The sequence below is a fragment of the Brassica napus genome, chromosome C7 (assembly GCF_020379485.1).
Source record: "Brassica napus cultivar Da-Ae chromosome C7, Da-Ae, whole genome shotgun sequence".
Taxonomy (NCBI): domain Eukaryota; kingdom Viridiplantae; phylum Streptophyta; class Magnoliopsida; order Brassicales; family Brassicaceae; genus Brassica; species Brassica napus.
Genome location: NC_063450.1, coordinates 20468644 through 20478616, shown reverse-complemented (window position 1 = coordinate 20478616; position 9973 = coordinate 20468644). Strand labels below are relative to the sequence as shown.

General features: G+C 35.0%; 1 long non-coding RNA gene across 1 annotated transcript; it reads right to left on the bottom strand.

Moving 5' to 3' along the window:
* Positions 1–1024: 1024 nt before the first annotated feature.
* On the bottom strand, positions 1025–5457 carry LOC106421724. The gene is made up of 3 exons (XR_007326545.1): positions 5091–5457; positions 1479–4481; positions 1025–1399 (listed from the first exon to the last, which is right to left on the bottom strand). It is a non-coding gene; the product is annotated as an uncharacterized LOC106421724 (long non-coding RNA).
* Positions 5458–9973: the final 4516 nt, after the last annotated feature.

Below are 9973 nucleotides of genomic sequence, written 5' to 3'. Positions count from 1 at the left end.
AAGGTTTCAATACTTTTTCAATACAAATTTAGAAGTTATCATATTTTATGTATTCTTCTAGGTTATATAGTTTAATTTTAAAATATATTAATATATAATATGAATGTCTAGTAAATGAGACTTCATATTCGTATTTATGATAATTTGTATCTTGTTATTATCAAAAAGGTTAACTATTGATCACAAAATTTTAGTGTGAGACATTTAACGTTTTTAGTAATTTATAGTCATTTTAAAAATTCAAATATAACATATAAGAAAAAAATTATTTTTTTATTATATGATTAATGTGGTTGTTTAATATCTTTTTAATAATATAAAATTAAACAAAAAAGAGCTAAGATACAAATCATTGATTGTCATATATACGTTAATCATATTAGGCAATTATGTAATTTTTATTTAAGGAAAGTGCGAGAATATTCTCGTGCATACTATTTATCAATTTAATAGTTAGTTTAATAAAAAATATAATATAAGTTAAGATGAACCAACCTATTTTTCTAAGAATTCTGAATTTCATTCTCATGGTGACACGTGGCTACAAAACAACGTTGTAATGTTTCTCAATTAATATATAAGGGATAGTATATTTTAAATCAATGTGAAGAACATACTATATGTTGTTTCGTTAGTTTTACTTAACTGTACTTAATTAAGCCTTAGTTAACTCTGTGTTAATGTTCTGTTAAATTATTTAAAGATGTGTCTTATTTAGCCCAATCAACTAAAGTTCATGATTTAAAACAAAAGTCAATAAAAAGTCAATGATTTAAGTTGTCTAAGTTAAAATTTATGCTTTAAATGGCCAAAAATTGAAAGTTCGGGATTTGAATGACCATTTTCCCATTAAAAATTACAGCCGCGTACTCAATTCAGGCAGTCTATAGACATTATTCAGTGTAATGTCCACTGATTTGTTAGTCTCTCGCACTATCACACAAAATGGCAGCCACAAACGAAACACTTGTCTACACCGAGACGACGCTTTAAAGTTTATCCTGTGAGAAAGATTACTGGTATATGTTGGAATACACGAACTCTACGCTGATATGTAAGTGTTCTTGAAGCTATTTTTACATTCCCCCTTAGTGTAAACAAATGATCACACATTGATAAAGTTCTTTGACTTGACCGATGCTTGTCACGAATTTTCTCCTTACAACTGTGATCTGTTTATTTGGAAATATCAGATGAACCAATAAAACATCTTCCCGATGTCGCATCTACCCTAAACATGATAAGCCAAACTAACTCTTTTACTTAGTCCTATTACTTTTTAAGCTACAAACAATATAAAGAAGTGAAACTTGTCCTGAAAACCTGAACCCGCTTATCGTGTTACCGCCAATAACTGTGAATTCTTTTATCCTTTATCACCACGCTACAAAATCACCACCTAACAGAGAGAAAACCAATATATCTTGTCACACAATTCACAATATTCCCACAACATATATAGTAGTATAATATTCAACCTGCAGGCTGAAAGGTAGCTTTGATCTCCCCGGATAAAGAGAAAGATTGGCCACGTAACTTTCAGACAACACAATCCGTTTTTCCTTCTTGCGTACTACTTGCGTGCTTTAGAATTCATAATCCTTTCATCAGCTTATCAGTGTTTACAGTTAGAAACCATCCCAATTTAAATTAAGGCAAATGCCATTGTGAACAATAACCATAGACTTACAACATGTTGCCGTGCCAGCCTTGAGAGATTCCCAAGCCCTGAGAACACATATTAAATGTTCGATCCAGTTACTATTTATCTTTCTCTCTAAGTAACATTCATGGAAGATACAACAGAGCAGAGCATTTCCAATAACAACTCGGAGAGACTATTAATGCAGGAAGATGGGATTCTAAAACTTTGCAATCCACACCAAGCGCCAATAGAAAACCACACCGAGCCTAAATTTGGTCAATTCGGTTTGGTTTCAGTATCTTACTGAAAACCGGATCGGCAATTCAGTAATCAGTATTAATTTTGATTTTCTTCTTACTCCGATCTCTTCTTCACGTTTCCATCTTCCCCATATGTTCTCAGTTTTGTGTGTTCCATTTCCATCACGGTTCGAATTATATTTAACCCTTAAACCGGGTTTTATAAGCAAAGAAATCGCAGGCTCTGATGATTTAAACCGGGTTTGAGAATTTGACTTCATCTTTTGTAAACCGGGTTTCATCTAAGCCTCCCTCCACGATTCAACTCTCAAAACTTTCAGACACCATTCTCGTTGTCGAATCTGGATTGGTTCAATTCAGTTGCAGGGAATCAACAAATGGGGTCTTCATCGTCTTTCTGGAACGTAGCTTATCGACAAGCTATGAAAAGCGGTGTGTTTGTCGCGAAAGTCTACTCCTTTCTCCATGTAACCACAACCTATCTCGCCTTCCCTGCTGTCGTGAGTCTCATCCTTCCTTTCGTTAATCTACTAAACCATCTAGATTATCACAATTTTATTTTTTTTGTTAATTGTCCTCTTCTTGAGTAGGCTTTTGGTCCGAGCATGATCCCGACGCTTCATCCTTCGGGGAATGTCGTATTGGCAGAACGTATCTCCACGCGGTCTCGGAAACTGAGTCGTGGAGATGTCATTGTGTTGCAATCTCCAGAAGACCCTAACAAGATTCCAATCAAGAGAGTGATCGGACTCGAAGGAGATTGTGAAAGCTTTGTAGTTGATCCTGAGAAGAACGATGAATCAAGAACCATCGTGGTATGTTGTTTACTAACCCTCTTCTTCTTTCACTACGCTTATGTTGTCGGAAAATTGGGTTGTTAGACAACTAATCAGCGAGTCTTGTAAGCTTTGTACTTTATGAAACTTTAGCATTGATAGTACTACTAAGAAATGTTAATGCTATTTGTGTAGATACAGTTTTGGTTTTAGTTTCTGTCTTGACATTGGCAATTAAGATGTGTTCTTTACGTCAATTTGATCTGTTGACTTTATTTTCTTAGGTTCCTAAAGGGCATGTGTGGGTGCAAGGTGATCATACTCAGAACTCTAGAGACTCGAGAATCTTTGGTCCTTTACCTTATGGTCTTATTCGAGGCAGAGTGCTTTGGAGGGTATGTATATGTCTAACCTTGTACAGTCTTATTAGTCGAATCAAAAGTGTTTTTTTTTTTTTTGCATTTTATTTGGCAATCAATATGGTTTGGTTTTAATTATTGTATCAAATGATATGTAGCTTTGGCCATTTCAAGATTTTGGACCGATTGACGACCACAACTTAAAGAAATAAGGTTTGGGTCGGGTGTTATCTTGGTTGATCATTTGGCAAATGACCAAGACGGTTTGTTAGTGTAGTAATCTTGTTGTTAAGTCAAGCGAGTCCGGTTAGATATATAATGGAGAGACTGAAAGAGGGAGATACGATATGAGATCGATATAAAATAGAGTTGCTATCTTGTATGTAAGTCTACTGGATATTACAATTAAACGATTCATTTTTGATTAGATACCCCTGAACTAATTACCAAGGTTTTAGCATCTAATTAAAACTGAGCAACAATTTATGTTTCTTCGATGTTATATCTAAAACGGTAATATTTGTATACATATAGTTCTTAAGAAGCCTTGTTTGGATAGTCTAGCGAATATCAGAAAAATCTACTTTTTCTGTTGCTATTTTTGTTTTGTATAACCAAAGTTTTACTCTCTTGTGTATATATTAAAAGTAGATTCAATCTCTTATGACTATTCTTGATTCCTGTGTTTTGTTAAGAAACACATTCTTGATTCTTGTGACTGAGACGAAGTTGGATATTTACAAACGATGAAATGATGAATTAGATTCAATCTCTTGTGACCATTCTGTCTTTTGCTATTGAATTTATGATTACCAAAAAAAATCACAAGGATCAAGAATGTGTTTCTTAAGAAAACACAGGAATCAAGAATGTGTTTCTTTCACTCAGACTAAGTTGGATTTTTACAAACGACGAAATGATACTAATAACTAAATGCATTTAAATAAGCCAACATTAACCTTTTAAAAAATAAAATTTGATTTTTAACTAGTAGTACTAAGATGAAAAAGTCATTTGATCGATTTTATAAGTCACAACTTTCTTGTTTAAGTTTTTTTTTTCAACTTCAGTCATCTATTTGAACTATCCATTTCAACTGCTAATTCAATTGGTAATTGATGAGTGATTGAATATCTAGTAGTTTCAAATTATAAAATCGATCAATTGACTTTTGCATCTTAGTACTACTAGTTAAAATTTAATGAAAACGTTATCTGAGTTTTTAGTTAATGTGTATTTCTGTAATCGTTCACATGTTTATTTTGGCACAAATCACATAGTGGTGGATTCATCTATTAACATATTTAATTGCACAAATTTTGTTTATTTTAAGATTATAACAAATGGTTGATTTCCCTTAGCAGAAAATACTGGATCTCGCGCATAGAGTTCAAAGGCACCAATCAATGAACCTTGTAATGCTTCGAGATCACGGGCTAGCCTAGAAATCATAAATTTCTTAAACACTGAGCAAATCAGACACACTTTCGAGCAGCCATCTATTAGCAAAAACAAAACTAAATGATCATTACGCTGCATGAGCTAGCTACTTCATTACTAGCTACCGAGAGATAAAGTTCTTTATTTGATAATACAAACATCAGGTGGACCCTATCTAACTTTATCAACGGAGAGTAACCGTCACTTTCTAGATTAACTCATGATTTACATCAGTCATGTGAGGAACAAGCATCTAATCATTCTTACCAACGATCAGTCATGTGAACAAACAACTAATCATTACGCTGCATGAACTAGCAACTTCATTATTAGCTTGCCACAACATTACTAGCTAGCCAGAGATAGAGTTCTTAATTCCATAACACAAACATCAACTGGACCCTAAGGTATCTCTTTCAACAGAGAATAACCACCACTCTCTGGATCAACTCTTGATTTGCATCAATCATGTGAGTAATAAGCAGCTGATCATTCCTACCAATGATCAGTCACGTGAAGAACAAACCGCTAATCATTCCTACCAAAGATCAATGATGCAAGGAACAGGCAGCTACCCATTCCTATTTCCTACTAACGATAAGCAACTAACCTTTGAGAAGTAGGAAACAAATCCGTGTGATCTGTGAATCCTAAGAAACTGGAGCGAAACTGATCCGACTTTTCTGCTGCAAGAGGAATTATATGAACAATTTGCGTGAAGGCAAAGAGATCGCCCGTGCCAGATCTGGGAAACTTCTTCTTCAATCTTCGTGAAGATTATAAAGTATAACCGTCCACACTCTGCAGAGCGCTAAACGACGCCGTGTCGTTGCGTATGTACCAAAAAGGGGTGGGAAAATGGAGAAAAATAAACCGAATCAAATCCAAAATTGAACCATATTTTATTTTAAACCGTTTGATCTCATTACTTTTTAAAGGAGCCAAATAGAAATTCACTAAAATTTATTATATACTAGGGTCGACCCGGGCTACGCCCGAGTTTTTTGTTTAAATTTTAGTTTTGTATTATATATTTTATATGTTAATTTTGATATATAAATATTATAAAAATATAAGTATTTAGACAATTATAAAAAAGGAGGATTCAATTATTTTATATATTTTTATTTTCTTTATATTTTGTTCAATTTTATTTCTCAAACTATTATTTTTGGAAATTTGTTTTGATCATCTATTAGCTTTTAGTTGTTGTTTTGCGTTAATACCTTGTTAATTTCACTTAATTGAAAATTATTTATTTAAAGAAAAAAAACCAATGGGATTCACTTCTTTGATATATAGTTTTTAATATTGGTTTGATAAAACATTTAAAATCAACTCAGCGATTCCGATATTTTTTGTTATTACGAATTTTCTCATGTTAATTATCACTTTGAATTTTTTGAACAAAAAAAGCAGTGAGTAATTTTGTTATATGACATTAGCTTCACGATTCTAACCAAATCACTGAAATTATAGATTACACACTTTATTACGAAAGAAACGGATGCGTGGATAAAAATTAAGTGAATAACAAAGTTGATCTTATACGGCAATATATTGATCCCAACCATAGCACTGACACATTGAGATGCCATAGTTTCTTCTTTACCACTTTGTGTCATCCTTTTAAACCCCTTAACAAAAAAAAAGCATCAAAATACAATAAGCTACATGAGCTGCAACGAAGCGCAAATAACACCAATAATTATTCCACTGAATTAAACTTAGAATTGACTCATCAAATACCAATAAAAAACTCAACTCTTTGTTTGAATCTATTGAAGAAAGTCAGAATCTTTTGGCAAAAGACGAACCTGTTATCAGGCTGGTCACCTATATCAAATTCAAGAGGAAAAAAAAAAGATTCTTTGACTACCCCTAACTTGAGTGGAATCTAAACGAAGCTGACAAAGATGTGATCATCAATAAACTTTGAGAACGATACGTAGCTGCAAAATTCAGTGAAACACTACAAGAAAGAAGGTTTTTTCTGACCGAACTTTTGACCGATATTTTTTTGGTCGGAAATTTCCGACAGATTTCCAACAGAAATCTGATTTGGTCAGAACTTTTCGACGGCTACAAAGTCGACTGAAAACGGTCAGAAATTTCCGACCGTTTTCCAACGACAATAATTTAAAATATTATCCGTCCGAAATCTGTCGGAAATCTGTCAGAAATTTTCGACCGAACACAGTCGTCGGACATCGGTCAGAAATTTCCAACGGATTTCTAACCAAAATTCGAACGTTTTTATAACCGTTGGAAATCGGTCAGAAACGGCCAAAAGTCCGTCAGAAATTTGTCTTTAAATATCAAAACACCGGTCCTGGCTCATTCACAAATTCAACTATAAAAAACAATTCTCTACAATACAAAATGTCTTCCTCAAATCATAATGAATATTTTAGGTCTTGGATGGATCACAATCATCAAGATCCATCTACTGGACTTTTGACAGAAGAGTTTGCGGAAGGTCTTCAACAATTCATGTCATTTGCCTCAAACCAGCCGAGGACTTTGGAAATGGGTAAGATGTACTGTCCTTGTCCAATTTGTCAAAATCGTAGATTTGGTACAGTTAGTGGTGTATGGAAGCACTTATATAATAGAGGATTTATGGGTTATAAAGTTTGGTATTCGCATGGTGAAACTGATTCTATGGTGAATTTCGGTAGTGCTAGTGAAGAAAATAACATGGGGGTGGGGGGTTTAGGAGAACAACAAGGTGGCTTAGATGAACATATAGGAACTGTTCAAATGGTTGAAGATAGGTATAGAGTAGAGGAACCAAACTTTGAAGCGCAGAAATTTTATGATATGTTAGATGCAGCAAAACAACCGTTATATGATGGTTGTAGAGATGGTATTTCACCTCTTTCAGCTGCAACAAGGATGATGTCTATTAAAACAGATTATAACTTAAGCGAAGATTGTGTTGATGCGATAGCTGGTTTTGTGAAAGATATATTGCCGGAAGATAACCTTTCACCAGCTACCTATTATGAGATACAAAAGTTAGTTTTAGGGTTGGGTTTGCCCTATCAAATGATAGATGTTTGCATCGACAACTGTATGCTATACTGGAGAAGGGATGTTGATCGTACTAGTTGTCGATTTTGTCACAAACCACGGTTTCAAAAAACAGGTCGAAAGACTAAAATCCCGTATAAGAGAATGTGGTACTTGCCAATAATAGACCGACTAAAGTGGTTATACCAATTCAAACATACCGCCGAGGCTATGAGATGGCATGGTGAACACAACAGCAACGGAGAAATTGCTCATCCATCAGACGCAAAAGCCTGGCAACATTTTCAGTCAGTGTATCCTAGTTTTGCATCTGAGAGAAGAAATGTTTACCTTGGATTAAGTACGGATGGATTCAACCCGTTCGGAAGCCATGGGAGACAATATTCTCTTTGTCAAGTTATTGTAACACCATACAATTTACCTCCATCATTGTGCATGAAACGAGAGTTTTTCTTTCTCACAATTCTAGTTCCTGGTCCTGCGCATCCTAAAAGATCCCTTGATGTCTATTTGCAACCATTGATTCATGAGTTGAAAATGCTATGGGCCGAAGGAGTTGAAGTGTATGATATATCTGCTAGGCAGAATTTTATAATGCGTGCAGTGCTTATGTGGACCATAAGTTATTTTCCCGCATACGGAATGTTATCTGGATGGACAACACATGGAAGATTAGCGTGTCCCTACTGTCAAGATAACACAGATGCGTTTCAACTGAAGAATGGAAGGAATACATGTTGGCTTGATTGTCATAGACGATATCTACTCCATGACCATCCGTATCGAAAAAGCACCACTTTGTTTACTAAGAACAAAAAGGTGTTTGATGGTCTGCCACCAGAAATAGATGGAAAATCTATCCTCACTCAACTCAGAGATTTTGGTGTGGAATCGACAGCTAAATGTGGGGGAAATGGGCATGATCCAGTTTATGGATATGGCGAAAATCACAACTGGCACAAGAAAAGTATTTTTTGGAAGTTGCCGTATTGGGAGAACCATCTACTTAGGCATAATTTAGATGTGATGCATAGAGAGAAGAATATCTTTGACAACATCATGAATACTATTCTCAATGCCAAGGGAAAGACGAAAGACAACCTGAAGTCCAGATTAGACTTGCCAAATATATGTGCCCGGGAATCTCTCCACGTGGATGGGAGAGGAAAACTTCCAATGCCTATTTATCGGTTAGATGCAGCTGCAAAGCAAGAGTTCTTCGACTGGATTATAGATAGCGTCAAATTCCCAGATGGATATGCGTCTAATCTAAGGAACTGTGTTAATCGCGAAGAAGGAAAGTTTTCTGGTTTGAAAAGTCATGATTGTCATGTCATGATGCAGCGTCTTCTCCCATTTTGCTTCGCTGGTCTTCTTCCAAAACATGTACATGAAGCAATAGCAGGTAAATTTAGTATTCAATAACATCTTCACCTGTTACATAGTATCTTTTCATATCTAACATAATTTTTTCTTTGTTACAGGAATAGCAGCTTTCTTTCGAGATTTGTGCTCGAGATCATTAACAGCAGATGGAATCAGAAACTTGAAAGAAAAGATTCCGATAATCCAATGCAATCTCGAGAAGATTTTTCCACCTTCCTTTTTGATGTTATGGAGCATCTTCCAATCCATCTCGCTCGAGAAGCAGAACTTGGGGGCCCGGTTCAATATCGATGGATGTACCTGGTTGAGCGTTCTATGTATCATTTCAAGCAGAAAGTGAAAAATTTAAGCCGAGTTGAGGGTTCTATTGTTTCACAAAGCATCAATGAGGAAACATCCCAGTTTGCTGCTTACTATTTTGCCCCTGAAGTACAAACTAAAAGTCGAAAACCATCAAGACATGATGATGGAGGGCAGAGAACAGTTTATCCTATCGAGGTGCCTATCATATTTTCCCAAATTGGTCGATTAAGTGGAAAAATAAAAAGTAGAAGACTCACCGAACAAGAGCACATTCACTTACATAAGTACATTTTAGCAAACTGCGAAGAAGTAATGACATACGAAAGGTAGTTCTGTTTTAGTATGATATATTAAGAATCCTATTTTGTAAATAAATTTGTAACTAATTATGATTTCAATGGCAGGATTTACATGGAGAAAATAAGGGGTGTGTATCCTAATTACACTGAAGATCAGCTTTCTGCACTAAAGGAAAACGAGTTCGTAAATTGGCTAAAATTCTATGTAAGTTTTTTGAAATCTATTCTCTATTACTTCTGAATTTTTGATTTTTTGTACATGGTGCATTACTTAAATTTTTGACTACTATGCAGGTAAGGTTTCTCTTGTCCAGAGGAGATCCTATTCAGCCATGGTTAGAGGAGTTGGCCCCTGGTCCCAAATTTGTTGCTGTGTCGTACGCGATGTATTGCACGCGTGGATATGCTTTAAAGATTTTCAGCGAAAACACTACGCAGCCAACTATAAATCATGGTATATCTGCTAGAT